At 45.6% G+C, this 20670-nt stretch overlaps 7 non-coding genes across 7 annotated transcripts; 3 read left to right on the forward strand and 4 right to left on the reverse strand.

The window, feature by feature from the left end:
- Positions 1-1350: 1350 nt before the first annotated feature.
- On the reverse strand, positions 1351-1424 carry trnai-aau (transfer RNA isoleucine (anticodon AAU)). The gene has a single exon. It is a non-coding gene; the product is annotated as a tRNA-Ile (tRNA).
- Positions 1425-1965: 541 nt separating this feature from the next.
- LOC148633223 (U4 spliceosomal RNA) lies at positions 1966-2107 on the reverse strand. Its single transcript, XR_015934044.1, has one exon. It is a non-coding gene; the product is annotated as a U4 spliceosomal RNA (small nuclear RNA).
- Positions 2108-6334: 4227 nt separating this feature from the next.
- On the forward strand, positions 6335-6416 carry trnas-gga (transfer RNA serine (anticodon GGA)). The gene has a single exon. It is a non-coding gene; the product is annotated as a tRNA-Ser (tRNA).
- A 9789-nt stretch (positions 6417-16205) lies between these two features.
- LOC148633225 (U4 spliceosomal RNA) lies at positions 16206-16347 on the reverse strand. Its single transcript, XR_015934030.1, has one exon. It is a non-coding gene; the product is annotated as a U4 spliceosomal RNA (small nuclear RNA).
- Positions 16348-17651: 1304 nt separating this feature from the next.
- LOC148633226 (5S ribosomal RNA) lies at positions 17652-17770 on the forward strand. The gene has a single exon (XR_015934055.1). It is a non-coding gene; the product is annotated as a 5S ribosomal RNA (ribosomal RNA).
- A 1306-nt stretch (positions 17771-19076) lies between these two features.
- LOC148633227 (U1 spliceosomal RNA) lies at positions 19077-19240 on the forward strand. Its single transcript, XR_015934059.1, has one exon. It is a non-coding gene; the product is annotated as a U1 spliceosomal RNA (small nuclear RNA).
- A 637-nt stretch (positions 19241-19877) lies between these two features.
- LOC148633228 (5S ribosomal RNA) lies at positions 19878-19996 on the reverse strand. The gene has a single exon (XR_015934061.1). It is a non-coding gene; the product is annotated as a 5S ribosomal RNA (ribosomal RNA).
- Between the last annotated feature and the right edge of the window lie 674 nt (positions 19997-20670).

Genomic DNA, 20670 nt, shown 5'->3' on the forward strand with positions numbered 1-20670 from the left:
GGTCAAAGGTGCAGGAACACTGTATTTAGGATGTGTTTTAAAATCCATTGACTGATCCCCGAATCCTGAAGTTTCTTCGCATGATATCGGGCTTGCAACCACTTTCTGAAAAATGATGAAAAATACCAAAAATGAAAAAAAAAATATCAATTCTAGAGCCTAAGAGGAAAACAAGACAAATTTATATCTCCAAATAATTTTATGTGCTTCAGAAGAGCCCAGGAAAGTTTTTTGCATACATGAAACCACGCCCGTTTGCACGTAAGCAGACATGGTTGCACACACGACTTCATGAAAGCACGCGTGCATGCGAAGTCATCCTGTTGAGCATTTGAAAAGCCGCACCACGCCGCACTTGAAATAGCTCTTACATTAGTGGTAGACGCAGGAATCGCCTTTTTATTTACGCTCTTACCAACGCGATGGAAAGCAAAACAAAGCAAAGCAGAGCAAAACAACGAACAAACAAAAACCCTCACGTCCCGCACTTGCAAATAACACCGTTACGTGCCCAAGCGGTATTGTATGTCATCCTACCACTGCACCCCGGGGCGTACGGTATATGGGAACGAGCACACGCCACGAATCGTCTCGAATCACTCCCTACAGCTGTAAGGCACCTTGAAGCGTGCACCCCCAACATTCTTCTTTGCGCATCTGTGAAAGGTAAATTCTTGAACAAACTCTGAACCAGCTCTAAGGAAACTAATCAGATTAGACATTACTTTGACTCATCTTTTTACGCTCAGTGCTGGATTGCTCAAACTCCAGCTAGGGTTAGGGTTAGCATTCCCACGCTACTTAGACACTTTGTTTACGCTCAGTGCTGGATTTTGGGAACTTCAGGACGAGTGGGAATTTTCTCCTATCTGTCAATTCTGTTTTGTTTTGGAGACTCTTGGCTGCCTATGTTGTACAGTGCAGCGTGAAGGAAACATTTTCCAAAACTGTGTCAGCTCAAAAGTTGTAAGAAAACCTCTCCAGCTGCTTTAACTCTCTTGATTTTTGTCATTTAACGTGACACTCGATGTATAACTGGAGCCTCACATATGCAAATGGTGAGGCTCCAGTTCGACACCACTTTACAGTATATGACAAAAGCATGGCAGACTGTGCCATGACCGGCAGATAACTTCTGCTTATTTTTACCATATTAAACATTGGAAATCCTCCCACTTGCATTTGTGACACTTGATTTTGGCTCCACCTAATACACTCTTAAAACTTCAAACACTTTTCTCTTCTCCCGCAACACTCTTGTCTGTCGGCACTATGTGGCAGCGTTGCATGACAACCCATCTCACCACGGAAAGGAACCTAACAGCTTTGGTAAGAGAGGAGAAAAGGACCTGGCCCGTACGGGGCTCGAACCCACGACCTTGGCGTTATTAGCACCACACTCTAACCAACTGAGCTAACCGGCCTCACGACAGTGGTCCTCTCTGTGCTGACACTGCTCATGATGTTTCCCGAGCCGAAACTGCGTTTTTCCAAGCAATTTGACAAAGCCCGCCCACTGAAAACTGCAGCAGATCGTGTAAAGACGTTCAACTTTGTAATTACTGCACGCACAGGAAGCAGAATAAATTCCTCTTTTCAAACTGTCAAAGGTTTGCTTTGCGAACGCTGCAGGACATCGCACAATCTCTTTTGAACAGGGACGAACGATTTCTTATGGGGCGCAGTAAGTACAGACGTTTAAAAAGCTCCACTCATGCCGACGATGCAGCATGAAGAAGCGCAACCTAACATTTGACAGACAAAGGCCGGGCGCCGCTACGAGCAATATGAAATCAAACTGACAGCACACGGCGTTTCGCGCTGACTCAAAAGTGATCTCGACAGACGCTGTTCTCTGCATAACGCTGAAAGAGCTAAAGAGCGTTTCTGTTGAGACGTAACAAGCTCGTTTCTTTCTACCATGATGTCACCATGACCAAATCTGTCTTTAAGCACCTTGCTCAGTCTCTGACGACACTGTCAAAAATTGCTTTCGCCGATTGTATTGCAAACCGGCGGAAGCGGGGTATTGGGAAAAGTTTTCAACTAGCAATAATCGCGCCTCGGCTAAACCTCACAGGCTACGATACTGCCACTGCGCAAAGCTGATAGTTGCCAGGCAACCGCGGGGATCCTATGGAAATCGTTATCGATAGTCTCATGGCATGTCGTTTCTGTAACGCTTCATATTTGTCCTCTTCTTCATCTAGCTTGAGGTTTTGAAGAATTTCATGGCAGACAAGGTCTCCGTCGGGAACAAAGGGCGTTGTGAGAAAACCGTTGCTTATTTTCAGCAGCAGAAATACAACCCTTTAAATACAAGATGACAGAACAATGAGGAAGGGCATGCCGGGAGGAACTCATGCACTACAGAGGAAAGGGGGCGGGCACGTACAGTTCACATTCAAGCCACAAGTACTCTTCTCGGATGTTGCACAAACAAATCCTAACGTCTTGAAAGCATTGCAGCATGTTTGTGTCCCACTTCCCGTGGCTGCAGGACGACTGACACGAACGGACAAACACAATCTGTGGCGTTTAGCGTGACATAGTCTTGCAGGCATCGTGCTGTCTCACTGCAATACTATACCGCTGGAGGAAACAGTCCATCTGGCCATGAAACTCATTTAAACGTCTAGCTACAGCAACTAACTATATCATGATTTATTCAGGATGTGTGGAATCAGCACGTCCCGGAGACAGCTTCCGAAATCGTGAGCATTCTCTGGTGGTAGGGGCGTTCAAGATGGCGCTCAGGTGGGAGGTAAAGTTTAGTGGTTGAGGAGTTTTTTTTAGTTTTTCATGACCTGAATGTTAATTTTTGCTTTTTTTGACTACAGAAAAATAAGGACTTAACACTAGTTGTTTAAACTTCAGTTATAATTGAAAGAAAAAAAAACGATTTTTTTTAGGTTTAAGAATTTCGATATGAGTAACACTGGGAAAAGAAAAGAGTGCTGGGTCCTCGAAGGAGAAATCTAAGATACCTCAATCGTATATGTATAGCACTACAAGAAAATCGATGGAACTACAGGGAAAAGTGAAGCAGCTGGAGGGGACGTGGAAAGAGTGCTGGAGATGCGCTCGTACGGTAGAGCCGGAGTCCCTGCCCAGCACACCTGTGAAAACCCCGGCGGCCAAGAGAGGAAGGGGCGACCTGACGCTGGAGGAGCTCCAAACCAACATCTTTAACATGATGGGTGAGCTGAAGGAAATGATTCGATTTAATACAGTCGCAATCGAAAGTCTTAAAAAGTCCATGGACTGTGTGTTTAAAGAGGTTGAAGACTTAAAGAGTGAAGTAAAAGTTCTTAAACAAGTAAATACCGAACAAGAAAAGCATATTAAAGAACTTGAATTGAAAGTGAACGATGTAGATAGATACTGTCGACGATGGAATTTAAAATTATTTGGAGTTAAAGAGGAACGTGATAAGGACCTTGTTGCAACAGTGAAGGGTATCTGTAAAAGGACCCTGCCGGACCAGGAGGACGTAATATCGCCCATTGACTTTGTTCACAGGCTCGGGAGAGCGAACATGTCTGGGCAAGTGCGCCCCAGATCGATTATAATACAGTTCACCAAGAGGACGGCGAGGGACATGCTCTGGCGAGCGGCGAGGGGGAATGAGTATTTGAATGGGAACAAACTGAGGTTTGCAGAGGAACTGTCTGCCGCGGACAGGAGCACCAGGAACCAGCTGTGGCCCCAGGTTGAAGCTGCCAGAAGAGAGGGGAGGAGACCCTACTTTGTGGGAGCGAGGGCCTTTGTGGACGGGAAGGAGATTTGCTCCCAGTGACTGCTCAGTTAATGATTATGTTTGGTTTTATTTGTTATACCAGTATATACTAGTGTTTCTTTAGTGTTAGTTTGGAATGGTGTAGTTAAGTGTTAAGGACTGTTATAGTTCTGGTTCTTTGAAAAACTCAATAGTTTAGATAGTCTTAGAGTTAGTTATTTGCTTTTGTGTATGTCTTTTTCATGAATGCCAGAGGTACTCGAAATGTTGTTAAAAGAAAAACGTTTTTTTTGTTTTGTAAAAAACTGTGCTGAGTTTTATTTTTTTACAGGAAACGCATGCATGTTGAAACTAAAGTTTATAATTGAGAAATATTAAAGCAAGGAAAATATGATACGTGTAAAATATACAATTTGATCACATAATTACTTAATTACCTCTGGTAGTTAAATGTTTTTTTTCTGCTGCGTTTTTTTTCTCTTGTACATGACTCTGATCCTCTTGTTGTATTTGTATTTGTAAATTCTACATGTTTAATAAAAATAAAAAAAAGCATTATAATCAAGTAGCCACAGAAATTGCATCACGCTTTCATGTATGCTATTGCAGACACCAACGTTGCCTAGATAGAAAACCGAAATAGCCGTGGGTTTGCTTGCTGGTCTGAAGGATCTCTCTTCGAATCTCTATCATTTGTCAATGGAAGTAAAACGCGCTGCAATCTGATACGTTCAGAATCAAACCCGCAGCTGTTGTTCGACTTTATTTCTTGACTAATTACAACTGAGTGTCGCATGAGCAGTTACGTAAACTTGTCTGGTATATTTGAACACAAATGCCGTTCTTCAATTAAAACTAACAGTACATTGTCAGGGACATTCAGTTCTATACAAACAAGAGACAGACAAGAGAATATTCCTACCTTCATGTGGACTACGTGTTGACTTACTGATCGGAATAATTGAAAAGTTCGGGTTCATAGCCGATGCAGTGCGTTCTAATTAGAACAACAGCAACGCTGAGCTCTCAGCACCGTACTGAGCCCAGGTGTTTTTCTAAAGCTGTCAGGTGCAGTTCATTTACATGAAGGAAATCTCTTACTGGGTACGATTACAATGCAGTAAGTAGCACAGGCTACTAAGGGAGTAGCCTGATGCGTTTAAAAACGACCCGAGCCAGCCAGGAGTCGAATTTACAATCTCCTAATCCGTAGTCAGACGCGTTATCCATTGCGCCACTGGCCCTGGTGTGACACTGCAGGACTTTAACCCAGTGAGCTCAGCACTGCAACTAGTAAAATATTACCCGCGGTCCATTCTTTTCCAAAAGTGAGAAACACCTGTTTTCTACATGTTGTCTGTTTTAAAACCATATCTCTTTAAACCAAACCAAGAGTTTGTCTTTTGCACTGATATTCTGATTCATTTCGATTTCAAAGAAAAAAAAACATTATCTTCCAAAGCATCATAAAATTGTCCCTTCTTCCAGACTCTACTTCTCTCTTGTAGTAGTACAGCAGACCTTTCCAGGTGAGCAGATAACAGAGTCCGAAATGAGCTTCCTCCATCAAGCAAAGTACCTGAACATGACTCTGTCTTCATAAATGCGCCCCTGTAATAAAGAAATTAAATCCAAAATCAAGAGGGCAGTTGCCTACTGAAGTTCAAGAAGTCATCAATTTTAACCTAGCAACACATTAAAGGCTGCATCTATACAAGTATGATTCTAGAAATGCTCACCAGATTACGTTTTAAGAAGGAACTGCGCCTCAGGTTTCGCCGAGATCTTAACTCGGATGGCAGGATTCAGAGTCCGGAGTGTGGACTGATGGAGCACGGAGGGTCCATATACTGTGGATCCCTCAGTGATCTTCCGCGTATTCAAACCGCCAGCGTGTAACTCCCCTGTCCCCGTGACCTCATTGCTCTGCTCTCACCTCTGTGCAGCCGAGCCCGACTCATGATAAAGTGGAAAAAAATATGCCCCCAACGTGAGATTTAATTTAGATTTCACAGATGCGCAAGGAAGAATGTTGGGGGTGCACACTTCAAGGTGCCTTACAGCTGTAGGGAGTGATTCGAGACGATTCGTGGCGTGCGCTCGTTCCCATATACCGTACGCCCCGGGCTGCAGTGCTAGGATGACATACAATACCGCTTGGGCACGTAACGGCCTTACATGCAAGTGTGGGACGTGAGGGTTTTCGTTTGTTCGTTTTGTTTTGCTCTGCTTTGCTTTGTTTTGCTTTCCATCGCGTTGGTAAGAGCGTAAATAAAAAGGCGATTCCTGCGTCTACCACTAATGTAAGAGCTATTTCAAGTGCGACGTGGTGCGGCTTTTCAAATGCTTGTGGGCATTTCTCTGTTGTTGATTCTTTTTTTGTGTGTAACAAAGTGGCATTTTCATGTCCGGACGGGGAGACTTTATCATTCCGACATGAAGCCACCCTTAAGTCCTCTGAGGCGTGTCTGTCTGCAAGGCTTGTATTTTGGAAATGTTTTTTTTAAACGGAGAATGACTTTGAAATAGGCTTCCGCCGGCGCCTCGCGATCCAGGTAAGATTGTAGCAAGAACGCAGCGGCGGTGGGGCTTGCTGTAGTCGTGGCCGAGTGATTAAAGCGATGGATTGGAAATCCATTGGGGTCTCCCCGCGCAAGTTCGAATCCTGCCGACTAGGTTGTCCGCCTCCAGTCCTTGTGTTCCGGCGCAAGGAAAGAAGCGTGCCTCTTTGCTGTTCCTGGTGGTTTTAAAACGCCAAATCGCTTGTACCCGCTGCCTTGGAAATAAATTCTTCAGCATCCGCGAATGCCTTTTTGCAGCTAAATGACGGTGTAAGTGTGTTTAGCCAGCGGGACTGGCTAGAGACGTAACTAAAGAGACTTGACGAAAATCAACTTAAGGAGATTGGAAAATATAAGAGCGTCTGAAAGTATAAGTACAGTACAGGTGGACGTAAAAGTAGTTAGATAAACAGTGTTTGTATTTTTATACAATTAGTTGCAATAGAGGAAACAATTTGGGTTTATTCGAATGTCTCAGACATGCTGAAACGCTGTAGGTTTAGAATCGAGACTGGGGAGAATAACGTCTTGTGAGAAGATCTGTTTACCTAACGATTAGATCCTGTAAATCCCTTGTACCCTCCCTAAGTCTGTCCCAGTCCAGTGGATAAAAATGTACTGTTAATGGAGTGTTGGTTTCTCTGTTATGGGATACTGGAGCACTACTGTCATGCTTGTTTCACTCCTCTGTTCAACAGTGTGCTATAGAGTAATGTATATGGGGAGACGGCAGGAGGCCACAGGAGTATTGGGGCAGCAAGTTTTACTTGCCGAGTACCAGATTTTAATGGGTGGTTTTATCCCAGATCTATTGGGTTGGAATATTATGCATTACAAAGAATGACTATCCAGAACAGGGTATCACGTGGCTTCAACTGACTGTGATCACTCAGTATGTTGATAGTATTCTGAGTGCTTCCCCTGACGAGGAAACCCACAAGTCTGAGTTGCTTCAGCTTTAGAGTGTCTAATAGAAGCAGTTATGATAAGGCCCTTTTGTGTCTAGCATTGTGAAATTTTAACAGGGCTTGGGTGCAATGTTTTTACAGGGTGAGCACAACTCTTAACAGATCTGCTTAAGGGGGGAGTGCAGTACAAGGACAAGATTGCCTTGGTTCCCGCAACAAAAGCCGCCTATAATAATTTGAAACAAGCTCTCTTACAGGTGCTGAGACTGGGGTTTCCTCAGATGGATCAACCATTCCTTTGTATGTAAGTGTGGACAAAGGGTTACTGTATATGTATATAATGTATGTATTTGTTGCATGTAGGCCACAATTCTGGATGGCTATGGAGAAATAGGATTCTCTCACAACGGCAGGGACTCCAGTTAAGAATACTAGGCTTGTCTCTGAACTGATTTGTAGTTTTACAGCTGCCGACAGAAGCAGCTTGAGTAAGGTGTAAATAACACAATAAATAAAGAATTCCAGTAACTCAAGGTAACAACCATGCAGATGCAGATGCCAGACGAGCTGCACTGGGAGAGCGGGAGTCTGAGACCCCTGTGAAACCTCTATTGGGGAAAGGGGAGAATTCAGGTTGAGGCCTTTAATAGATGTTTAATAGTGGTTAGAACAAATGTGTAAAGAATGTGGGGTTGTATGATGATGTGATGTGGGCTGGCACATACCCAAGTGTATGACAAAGATGATCCCAGGGTATGGACTGCCCTGCCCCTTGGATACTGATCTAGGGGCAGACTACACTGGGAAGGTGTGCCAGGCTGTAATTGCCTCACTAGGGGTAAGTTGGAAGTCACATTGCCCCAATCACCCACAGTCTGAAAGACCAACTAAGGAAATATTGTCACGACAACCAGGCAGTCAAGAACAAAGCGTAAGCGAGCTAATCAGACCCAGCAGCGGGTGATTATTAACAAACGCCGCCGCACGAGTTAAACCATCTGCGCACTGCTATTTAAACCATCTGCACCTGCTTCCCTCTGCTCGGTATTGAGTCTACTCCTTGAGAGCTCTACCTGGCGTTTTTCCCCCGTACCTCGTTTATCCTGGTTTTTGGATTCCCCTTCTGCCTTTTCGACTTTGCACCTCGCCTCTCGACTCGGACTGTCTGCTACCGGTGTACTTCCTGGATTACGACTTGCCTTTCGCCTTTTGACTACGACCTTGCCTCTCGTTCTGGTTTGTTCGCCTGCCTCATCTATCACCCGTGCCTGCGTCTGCACAGGATCCGTGTATCTTCTCACCAGGGATTCCTAACAGAATACCGAGCCTAAAGATGGATCCCGCGGACGCACAAGCTTTTGGCTCACTTTTTAATCGCCATTCCCAAGCTCTCACCCAGCTTCAATCTTCGCTTCACATTCTCCCCTGCTGAGGTTAATTATGATGTTGGTAATCGTGAACTCTTGGCTATCAAGCTGGCCCTGGAGGAATGGAGACACTGGCTGGAGGGGGCTCATCACCCCTTTGTCATTATCACGGACCATAAGAACCTGGCCTACATTCAGTCGGCCAAACGCCTCAATTCCCGTCAGGCCCGTTGGTCTCTTTTCTTTTCTCGATTTAATTTTGTGATCACCTATACACCTGGCTCGAAGAATGGGAGGGCTGATGCTCTCTCTCGGCTCCATGATCCCCAGGATCTGGACTACACACCGGAACCAATCATTTCACCTAACAGAATCCTCGGGGCGATCCACTGCTCTATTGAAGATCAGATCAGACGTGCCCTCAAGGGAGCTATAGTTCCTGTGTGCTGCCCCCCGGATAAGCTTTTTGTACCGGACAACTTGCGTTCTGCTGTCCTGCAATGGGGGCATGACTCTCGGTTTGCAGGCCATCCCGGGTGCAGACGCACTCTGGACCTACTCACCAGAGATTTCTGGTGGCCTTCCATGCGATCAGATGTTGCAGAGTACGTCCGAGCTTGCCCGGTCTGTGCCAGGATCAAGACTCCGCGTGCCAAGAAGACCGGTCTCCTTCACCCTCTTCCGATCCCACACCGCCCTTGGTCCCACATAGCTGTGGACTTCATTACGGACCTTCCTAGCAGTCAAGGTCATACGGTAATCTTGGTGATATCTGATCGTTTTTCCAAGGCAGCCCATTTCGTCCCCCTCCCAGCATTGCCCACAGCCCAGGAAATGGCATCACTGTTTGTGCAACAGGTCGTTCGGATACATGGGTTGCCCAACGATGTGGTCTCAGACAGGGGACCTCAATTTGTCTCGGCCTTTTGGAAAGCGTTCTGCCAAGCTTTAGGGACCCATGTATCTCTGACTTCGGGTTATCATCCTGAGGCCAATGGTCAGGTGGAACGGACCAACCAAAGCCTCCTTACCTTTTTGAGAGCCTTCACCTCCAACTCGCAGGATGACTGGTCATCGCTACTTCCCTGGGCAGAATATGCCCATAATTCTCTTACCTCCTCCTCCACAGGTCTCTCTCCCTTCCTCTGCTCACTAGGTTATCAACCCACTCTCATTCCTACCAACCCTCCGGACACGGCGGTGCCGTCGGTGCGTCAATATATTTCCAAGCTGCGCAGGACCTGGAGAATGGCGAGGACAGCTCTCACCAAGTCAACCCAGCGCCAGGCCAAATTCGCAAACCGACACCGCAGACCAGCCCCCCGTTTTCGCAGAGGCCAGTTTGTTTGGCTTTCAACAAGGAACCTACCTCTACACCTGCCTTCCAAGAAGCTCGGGCCTAGGTATATCGGCCCCTTCAGGATACTCTCCCGGATCACCCCAGTTACCTTCCGTCTTGCACTTCCCCCCACCCTTAAAATCCACCCGTCTTTCCACGTCTCCCTCCTGAAACCCTTCTACCGCTCACCTCTGGCGGCTCCCCAACGTCGCCCGCCACCCCCGCGTCGCATTCGGGGGCACCAGGCATATACAGTCCACAAGATCCTCGACTCTAGATGGAACCGCGGTACCCTTCAGTATCTGGTTGACTGGGAGGGTTATGGCCCTGAAGAAAGATCCTGGGTTCCGGAGAGGGATATTTTGGACCCTGCGCTAATCGGAGACTTCCACAGGGACTATCCCGATCGGCCGTCTCGGGCGTCGGGAGCCGCCCGTGAAGGGGGGGGTACTGTCACGACAACCAGGCAGTCAAGAACAAAGCGTAAGCGAGCTAATCAGACCCAGCAGCGGGTGATTATTAACAAACGCCGCCGCACGAGTTAAACCATCTGCGCACTGCTATTTAAACCATCTGCACCTGCTTCCCTCTGCTCGGTATTGAGTCTACTCCTTGAGAGCTCTACCTGGCGTTTTTCCCCCGTACCTCGTTTATCCTGGTTTTTGGATTCCCCTTCTGCCTTTTCGACTTTGCACCTCGCCTCTCGACTCGGACTGTCTGCTACCGGTGTACTTCCTGGATTACGACTTGCCTTTCGCCTTTTGACTACGACCTTGCCTCTCGTTCTGGTTTGTTCGCCTGCCTCATCTATCACCCGTGCCTGCGTCTGCACAGGATCCGTGTATCTTCTCACCAGGGATTCCTAACAAATATCAACTGAAGGGACACCGTGGGTAGATAACTCTCTATTAAAGTGTTGTAGGTTTGTTAACTGAAGCGGTGCACAGGGCTTGTGAACAGGTGCCGGACGCTTGGGGACCTCCAGCAGAGGGGAGACACGACCGGATACCTGGCGAGTGGGTGTAGGTGAAGAAGAGATACCCTGCCAGATGTTGCAATCCTGCTGGGAGGGACCATATCAACTGCCACCAATTACTGATTGTGCCATCTGAGTGACAGGATGAGATCGCTGGATCCGCGCATCGCACTTTCACTGACCCACGGCACCAGAGACTGAGTGAACAGAAAGAAGGATGTTGTTACCGTTTCTGTGTCTGATGCTTCCTAAGACCAACAGTGTGCTTGTTAGGCCTGAGGAGCATTACTGGGGATATGGTATCAATACATTCCGGGTGTTGGGATATCTATCAGGGTAATACATTTCTAATTGGACTATAAATAATGTCATATTGTCTGCTTTAAAACTGATGTTTTCAACTCTATTGTAGAGATTCTAGAATCAACTAATAGAGAATTGAAATAAAAAAGGGCATAAGAAGACATTACCAAGAACGACCACAAGATGGAGATATTGTCTAGACATTACCAACAACGACCACAAGATGGAGATATTGTCCAAAGAGGCAAGAAGGGCAAAGCCGCGAAAAGGTAAAAGCATTTTTTGAAAGAGATTGCTGTCAGAATGCACATCCGTATCCCAAACAGAATCTCTAGTAGAATATGATCATTTGTGAAACAGGCAAATGAGTGTCTGCTACAATATGATTGCTACATATCTGCATTTGTTGGTTTTTAAGGAGTAAGAGTGCAGGGGGTTTAAACCTGCGATCCAGTGTGTTGAAGTATTTCACAACACTACCCCTAGCACATCTGGAAATAAATCCTCATAAGTGCAAACACATCCTAAATACAGTGTTCCTGCACCTTTGACCTCATCCAGAATGTATCGTTTTTTGAAAGGGATTGCTGTCAGAATGCACAACTGAATCCCAAACAGAATCTCTAGTCAAATATGATCATTTGTGAAACAGGCAAATGAGTCTCTCAGGTGCCCATTGCTCATTTTCAGACACATTTATGCAATACTTTCACCATGCGTTGAGCAATAGGGATTAAAGATACCAGAGGTAAGGTTTAAAAGTGATTCTGAGGTGCAACACATCAGCGATACAGCTAGGCATCTGAAATGCGGGGTTTGAGAGCCCTTCAGGGAACACCTTACCCTAAAGGTACCAGAAGTCCACTAGTATAAGCATTAAGTCACTGTCACCCCTGTTACAATGTGATTGCTACATATCTTCATTTCTTTGGTTTTTAAGTAGTAAGAGTGCAGGGGGTCTAAATCTGCGATCCAGTGTGTTGAAGTATTTCACAACACTACCTGTAGCCCGTCTGGAAATAAATCCTCATTCTGATTATTGACCTGGGCATGTACCAATAAATCACTGAGCATATATATATCACTGTGTTGAAGCTAGAGACCTGTATGTAATAATATGATGCTAAAATGTTATTTTCACATATATTAATGTAATAAATGATTGCTTATGCTTTATAAACAAATCTAATTAAAATAAAAGCTAAAGTTTTGTATTTATCTTGTACCATAGAACATGATTTTCTTTGTATTTCAAGCCCACAAAGTGTCCAAATGACGCACTACATGATATAAAGAAGATTATCACATGCATATCAGTATTATCTTTCTTATGAAAATGCATTCCTTTCATTATCTTTTACTTTTTAAAATGAACTCAAGTTGTGTATAATGTAATAATTTAAGTAGAATAGATTCTAATAATAAAATGATCCAGTGTGTTGCTCTACTACACTACTTCACTGCTCTATGCCGTCTGGAAATAAATCCTCAGACTGCTTACTGCCCTGGGCATGTACCAATGAATTACAGGAGCACATCTATTTATCACTGCGTTGAAGCAGGAGACACATAGTCTCTGCAAACACATCCTAAATACAGTGTTCCAGCACCTTTGACCTCATCCAGAACGTATCATTTCTTGAAAGGGATTGCTGTCCGAATGCACATCTGAATCCCAAACAGAATCTCTAGTAAAATACGATCATTTGTGAAACAGGCAAATTACTGTCTCAGGGGCCCATTCCTCATTCTCAAGACACATGTATGCAGTACGTACACCATGCATTGAGCAATAGGGATTAAAGACACCACAGGTAAGGTTAGATGTCATGTTCTATGATCATTTCTTTCAGCATTAGGGACTAAATATACCAAACGTATGATGCTAAAATCCTGAAAAAAGGATGTGCTCCATCTCGGCAGTAGATTGGATTCCAAAACTGATTTGGGTCAATATACATTACCTTTGAAGATAAGGTACAGTCTACTGTAGGGAACCATCAACTTAGAAAGCATTGGCCTTCCCTGGGGGTCAGGTAGGTGCAAAAGATAAACCTTTATCCTATCTTTATCTTAAGATAAGTGGCCAAGCAGTATTTTTCCAAGTTTCACCAAGCTCATCATGTTGCCATAGTAGAAAAAGTTCTATAAAATGTTAAATAACTTTAAAAAAAGCATCTTGGTCTTTCAGTACTGTACAAGGTGAATTAAACTGTCCCTGGTAATAAAAAGTAATTAGAAGCATCCCAGAAACTTTATCTCTAGAAACATTAGCTGTTTTATATCATGTAATTTAGTGTGATGTTGTCAGAATTCAAGGACATTATCACACACAGAAATTGGTTCAGTTAAATCTAAAAAACGCAGCTAAACATGGGTTTAAATGTAAAATAGAAGTCTTACCTCTTGTCAAAAGATTTAATTCAAGAAGCGATGTAATAAATGATTGCTTATGCTTTATAAACAAGTCTAATTAAAATAAAAGCTTAAGTTTTGTATTTATCTTGTACCATAGAACATGATTTTCTTTGTATTTGAAGCCCACAAAGTGTCCAAATGATGCACTACATGATATAAGGAAGATTATCACATGCATATCGGTATTATCTTTCTTATGAAAATGCATTCCTTTCATTACCTTTTACTTTTTAAAATGAACTCAAATTGTGTATAATGTAATAATTTAAGTAGAATAGATTCAGGTAGGAAATATAGAGTCATGATGTTTATGGCTGACATCATTTCACATGGGTGAATTTTAAGCTAAGAAATAAAAACATTTACAATGAAGATACCATTGCTTAATTTTAAATGCCTTTAAAAAATAAATACCTCCTGAGAATAATTTGCCACTCCCAGATCCTTGGTAAGGTACTGTTTGAATCCAATCAGGAGAGGAGCATCCAGGGAGTGCTTTCTATAGAGTCCAGCTTGGGCCACTCTCTTCCGGCCTGCTGATACTTTTTAACTACTCAGGGCCTGTAAGGATATAAAACACCGGTTTAAACATTTTATACCTATAAGACAAATTAGAATTTTAGTAAAAAATAGATACATCTGAAAAATAAAAAGTCTTACTGCTGATAGAGTTCTTCAGAGCTCACATCTTCCCCTTCCTTATCCGCTTCTGTTTCAGTTTCTAGAGCAGCCTCTGGCATCTCTTCCTCCTGGACTGCGGCCTCTTGCTCAGGGCCGCTGGAATGCAGGTATATTCTTTTCAACATGCTTTTACATAATATGTTGTAACAATGATTTCAAAAAGAAACTACAGAAGCCTTACAGATTAAAAATATCTCACCTTGCCAATGTGTCTTCAGGCTTCCCATGTACAAAAAGGCCCAAGGACTCTAGCAGTCTTACAACCACTATCCTGTTTGCCTCACCAGACACGATCTCTATTCTGTGGTAATCCACGATGACCCCATTCTTCAGGTGATTCATCATGTCCTCCCTCGCCTGTTGAGAGGCCATCCTGATCTCTTCTGCCGTGGCGTGCTTCATACACGCCCTCTTCAAGTGAGCAGGAAGCTGATCAAGAGTATTCAGGCACATCTTGCACACCAGGGGAATCCTCGCGGGTTTCCTTTGAAAATAAATAATACCATCTGTGTATAGAAACAAGCTAAGACTGATTTCTTAAATTATCCTTAATTTTCTCTCTCATAGTTTGAGCATAATGATTTTATTGCATTTATATAAGAATTGCTCATTGCTCCAAAATAAATAATGGTTTCATAAAAAAGTGAGCACTTACTTGGTCTCAGTCACAGACTTTCCAATAGAAGCCATTGTGGAGTTCAGCAACTGCAGGTCCTAGAAGTGGGGAAGGAATTTTAAAAGAGAAATTGAATTACAATACAGAAGGAATGGCTGAGGGATCACTGAAATATATATATACAAATTCCAAAGACTGAGTCCATATAGAAACAACTACCTTTCATTTTCAGTATAAGAAAAAAAAAACATTATCTTCCAAAGCATCATAAAATTGTCCCTTCTTCCCCGTGACCTCATTGCTCTGCTCTCTCCTCTGTGCAGCTGAGCCCGACTCACGGTAAAATGGAAAAAAATATGCCCTCGACGTGAAATTTACTCTGGAGCGAGCCAGTGTTGCGCATAGCTGCCTTCAAAGCAGTTGACCCAGGTTCGATTCCCGGCCAATGCAGTTGCAAATGTTTTCAAATGCTGTCATGAGCCTTGGATTGTGACTAGCAAAGCGAAGCCTTTTGAAAGAGCTAAAGCACTGCAAAACGGAATTGAAGGAGAATCTTACAGGGGATTCTGAGCAGTGTCTGCATACATGCAGTCAGATAAAGGTGCTGAAAGCTTGAGCTACTCTCAATGTCATGCTGCCCTTCCCCGGAGTAAATCTGTTACATTGAAAGAATGCTTCTGGCAGGTTCAAAAAGGGACCCTTGTTAATTGGAGAAATCAATGATTTCGAATGAATTCTGTACGCGTTAAAAGACAGCTATACACAGAAAACATGCAGGACACTGCTCATGATGTTTCCCGAGCCGAAACAGAGTGCGTTTTTCCAAGCCATTTGACAAAGCCCACCCACTGAAAACTGCAGCAGATCGTGTAAAGACGTTCAACTTTGTAACTACTGCACGCACAGGAAGCAGAATAAATTCCTCTTTTCAAACTGTCAAAGGTTTGCTTTGCGAACGCTGCAGGACATCGCACAATCTCTTTTGAACAGGGACAAACGATTTCTTATGGGGCGCAGTAAGTACAGACGTTTAAAATGCTCCACTCATGCCGACGATGCAGCATGAAGAAGCGCAACCTAACGTTTGACAGACAAAAGCCAGGCGCCGCTACGAGCAATATGAAATCATACTGACAGCACACGGCGTTTCGCGCTGACACAAAAGTAATCTCGACAGACGCTGTTCTCTGCATAAAGCTGAAAGAGCTAAAGAGCGTTTCTGTTGACACGTAACAAGCTCGTTTCTTTCTACCATGATATCACCATGACCAAATCTGTCTTTAAACACCTTGCTCAGTCTCTGACGAGACTGTCAAAAATTGCTTTCGCCGATTGTATTGCAAACCGGCGGAAGCGGGGTATTGGGAAAAGTTTTCAACTAGCAATAATCGCGCCTCGGCTAAACCTCACAGGCTACGATACTGCCACTGCGCAAAGCTGACGGTTGCCAAGCAACCGCGGGGATTCTATGGAAATCGTTATCGATCGTCTCATGGCATGTCGTTGCTATAACGCTTCATATTTGTCGTCTTCTTCTTCTTCTAGCTTGAGGTTTTGAAGAATTTCATGACAGACAAGGGCTCCGTTGGGAACAAAGGGCGTTGTGAGAAAACCGTTGCTTATTTTCAGCAGCAGAAATACAACCCTTTACATAAAAGATGACAGAACAATGACGAAGGTCATGCCGGGAGGAACTCATGCACTATAGAGGAAAGGGGGCGGGCACGTACAGTTCACATTCAAGCCACAAGTACTCTTCTTGGATGTTGCACAAACAAATCCTAACGTCTTGAAAGCATTGCAGCATGTTTGTGTCCCACTTCCCGTGGCTGCGGGACGACTGACAAGAACGGACAAACAATCTGTGGCGTTTAGCGTGACATAGTCTTGCAGGCATCGTGCTGTCTCACTGCAATACTATACCGCTGGAGGAAACAGTCCATCTGGCCATGAAACTCATTTGAACGTCTAGCTACAGCAACTAACAATATCATGATTTATTCAGGATGTGTGGAATCAGCACGTCCCGGAGACAGCTTCCGAAATCGTGAGCATTCTCTGGTGGTAGGGGCGTTCAAGATGGCGCTCAGGTGGGAGGTAAAGTTTAGTTGTTGGGGAGTTTTTTTGAGTTTTTCATGACCTGAATGTTAATTTTTGCTTTTTTTGACTACAGAAAAATAAGGACTTAACACTAGTTGTTTAAACTTCAGTTATAATTGAAAGAAAAAAAAAACGATTTTTTTAGGGTTAACCCTTTTATGTTTAAAAAGTCCGATATGAGTAACACTGGGAAAAGAAAAGAGAGTGCTGGGTCTTCGAAGGAGAACTCTAAGATACCTCAATCGTATATGTATAGCACTACAAAAAAATCGATGGCAACTAAAGGGAAAAGTGAAGCAGCTGCAGGGGCAGCAAGAGGGCGGAGGCGCCGCGCGCCCGGCCGACGTGTTGGACCGGTGCGCTTTACGTGCTGAAATAAACACGCGACAGCCCCGAAATGTTTCCAGAGTGCTGTGCACTGAAGACTTGCCTGGTGCTCCTCCGTGCAGATTGTTTGTCCTCCTCCAGTGCGGGACGAGCCAACACAAGGGAGCGCATTCGCCAACATCCAGGCACGCAATGCGATTTGGAAAGCAGCTCCTTTCCAAAGAGTTGCACACGAACGATCCTTCAGTCCCGCTCGGGGGGCATGGAACCCCCGCCACACACAGCTTCAAGTAGCGAGTCATGCGCCAGGGCTCTCGCTTACGGCCACACCACCCTGGACACGCCCGATCTTGTCTGATCTCGGAAGCTAAGCAGGGTTGGGCCTGGTTAGTACTTGGATGGGAGACCGCCTGGGAATACCAGGTGCTGTAAGCTTTTGCTCTCCCGGCCAGCAGGGGTCGCCGTTGGTGCCGTAGGCTTTGGGAGGAAAACCTGCAGGATGGAAAGGTGATCTATAGCCTCATCTCTAGAGATGTTTTGTTGCTGTGGCATGTGTGTGACCCATATTCAAAAAAAAAAAACCCGTCTGTAAAACGAATATCGAAGCTGCCTCTAAATCTGCAAATGAAGATGAGTCGATAAACCACTCGTTTTTCGTATAACTAGACATTTATTCATTTGTTACCGATTTCATTCATTGAGCCCTGGGGTTTCCTAATGGCCAAGGAGGGTCGGGACCTCGGTTTGACGCCTCCCCCGAAGGACGGCGCCTGTTTGTGCAGCAGAGTGTCGCCATCAGGAGGCTGGGGCGTAAGAGAGCCACACAGCCCGCAGGGTGAGCGCTCCCTACTGGTCCCAGTCACACCTCTTGCAGGAGCAGCAGCAACCGGAGCTTTTCCGGGGTGGAATCTCCCATCCGGGTGCCGGCCAGGCTCACACCTGCTGGGCTGCCCCGGGGGTGAGCCCAGTCGAGAGTCGCAGGGCCAGATCTAGTCACCGGGGAGAAACAATACAAGTGAAGGATTGCTCGGCTCTCGGCACTTGAAAAGACCGACAAATGTCTCGTTCCCGCCGGAGCTGAATGTACCCGCATGTGTGGTGTCGTCTTCTTCCCCCGCCCCGCTGTGTTTGCTGTATTGTCTCTGAAGCCGGCCCCCCCGAGACGAGACGGGCTGTTCCTGTGCCCCAATTAACACTTTACAGGTGCCATTCCCCGGCATTGTGGCCATTGGAGCCCCGACGCAGCTAATGCGGAGCACTTGTTGGACTGGCATCGAAAGGACGTGTGCGCACGGAGCGAGCCTTCCCTGCGGCAGAGCGCGGGAACTTTCTCCCCCCCTCCCGCTGCAGGAGTTGTGTGCACTGCAGCGGTGCCGAGAGAAAAGCACAGAAGGCAGCAGGCTCTGGAGAGCAGGTAAGAGACGGAGCCTTGTGGGCAGGCAAGCAGGCCCGTTTTTTGGAAATTGCTGAAATGGTTTGTTCGGTGTGTGGCAGGCGCACGTCGCAATGAGGCCGAATTGCATCCCGGGACATGCTGCGAATGCGCAACGGCGACTGCAGATGTGTAGGAAACGGCGCGCTCGTTTTCTCGTTTTGCCCACACTTTTGAGTGTTAGTGTGGCGTGTGAGTGTGTGAAAGAGTGGGCCCAGCAGGAGGCGGTGGCGTGCAGGGCGAGGAGGTGGCCTAGGCTGCGCGATTTGTGCTGTGGGTGCGGGCCGCTTGCAGGGGCCTGTTTAACTCATACTTACCTGGCAGGGGAGATACCTTGATCAAGAAGGAGGTTCACCCAGGGCGAGGCTCGGCCATTGCACTCCGGCTGTGCTGACCCCTGCGAATTCCCCAAATGTGGGAATCTCGACTGCATAATTTCTGGTAGTGGGGGACTGCGTTCGCGCTCTCCCCTGATGTGCTTGGTCCAAAATCAGATACGGGAGGGTTAGGACACCACGAGCTGCGTGGCTGCGGAAGGATCCCGGTTCGACAGGAGTGGACGCCGCTGCTGGTTCTCGCTGGCTTTTAGTTAGGGGTCCGGAGAAGCATCTCAAGCTAGTTCCACTACTCCTTCCGGACGTTCATTCCCTTTTCAAAGTCAGTCGTTTTGCTGTAGTCTGCGTTCTTTAGGCTGATTATCGAGGTTAGCCTTTATTTGGTCATGGGGGGCCTCGGTACTGTATGCTGAGTCTAAAGACAGTTTCACCCGTTTTCTGATTGCTCGGTTCTGTACCAGTGCAGACATGTCAAACAGTGAATGGCTGTACCTCTATTGTATTCGTGCTCAATGAATGAAATCGGTAACAAATGAATATATGTCTAGTTATACGAAAAACGAGTGGTTTATCGACTCATCTTCATTTGCAGATTTAGAGGCAGCTTCGATATTCGTTTTACAGACGGGTTTTTTTTTTTTGAATATGGGTCACACACATGCCACAGCAACAAAACATCTCTAGAGATGAGGCTATAGATCACCTTTCCATCCTGCAGGTTTTCCTCCCAAAGCCTACGGCACCAACGGCGACCCCTGCTGGCCGGGAGAGCAAAAGCTTACAGCACCTGGTATTCCCAGGCAGTCTTCCATCCAAGTACTAACCAGGCCCGACGCTGCTTAGCTTCCGAGATCAGACGAGATCAGGCGTGTTCAGGGTGGTGTGGCCGTAAGCGAAAGTCCCGGCGCCTGACTCGCTACTTGAAGCTGTGTGTGGCGGGGGTTCCGTGCCCCCCGAGCGGGACTGAAGGATCGTTCGTGTGCAACTCTTTGGAAAGGAGCTGCTTTCCAAATCGCATTGCGTGCCTGGATGTTGGCGAATGCGCTCCCTTGTGTTGGCTCGTCCCGCACTGGAGGAGGACAAACAATCTGCACGGAGGAGCACCAGGCAAGTCTTCAGTGCACAGCACTCTGGAAACATTTCGGGGCTGTCGCGTGTTTATTTCAGCACGTAAAGCACACCGGTCCAACACGTCGGCCGGGCGCGCGGCACCTCCGCCCTCTTGCTGCCCCTGCAGCTGCTTCACTTTTCCCTTTAGTTGCCATCGATTTTTTTGTAGTGCTATACATATACGATTGAGGTATCTTAGAGTTCTCCTTCGAAGACCCAGCACTCTCTTTTCTTTTCCCAGTGTTACTCATATCGGACTTTTTAAACCTAAAAAAAAATCGTTTTTTTTTCTTTCAATTATAACTGAAGTTTAAACAACTAGTGTTAAGTCCTTATTTTTCTGTAGTCAAAAAAAGCAAAAATTAACATTCAGGTCATGAAAAACTCAAAAAAACTCCCCAACCACTAAACTTTACCTCCCACCTGAGCGGCATCTTGAACGCCCCTACCACCAGAGA

This window comes from Lepisosteus platostomus, unplaced genomic scaffold (assembly GCF_059453375.1).
Source record: "Lepisosteus platostomus isolate fLepPlt1 unplaced genomic scaffold, fLepPlt1.hap1 Scaffold_48_H1, whole genome shotgun sequence".
Lineage (NCBI taxonomy): Eukaryota > Metazoa > Chordata > Actinopteri > Semionotiformes > Lepisosteidae > Lepisosteus > Lepisosteus platostomus.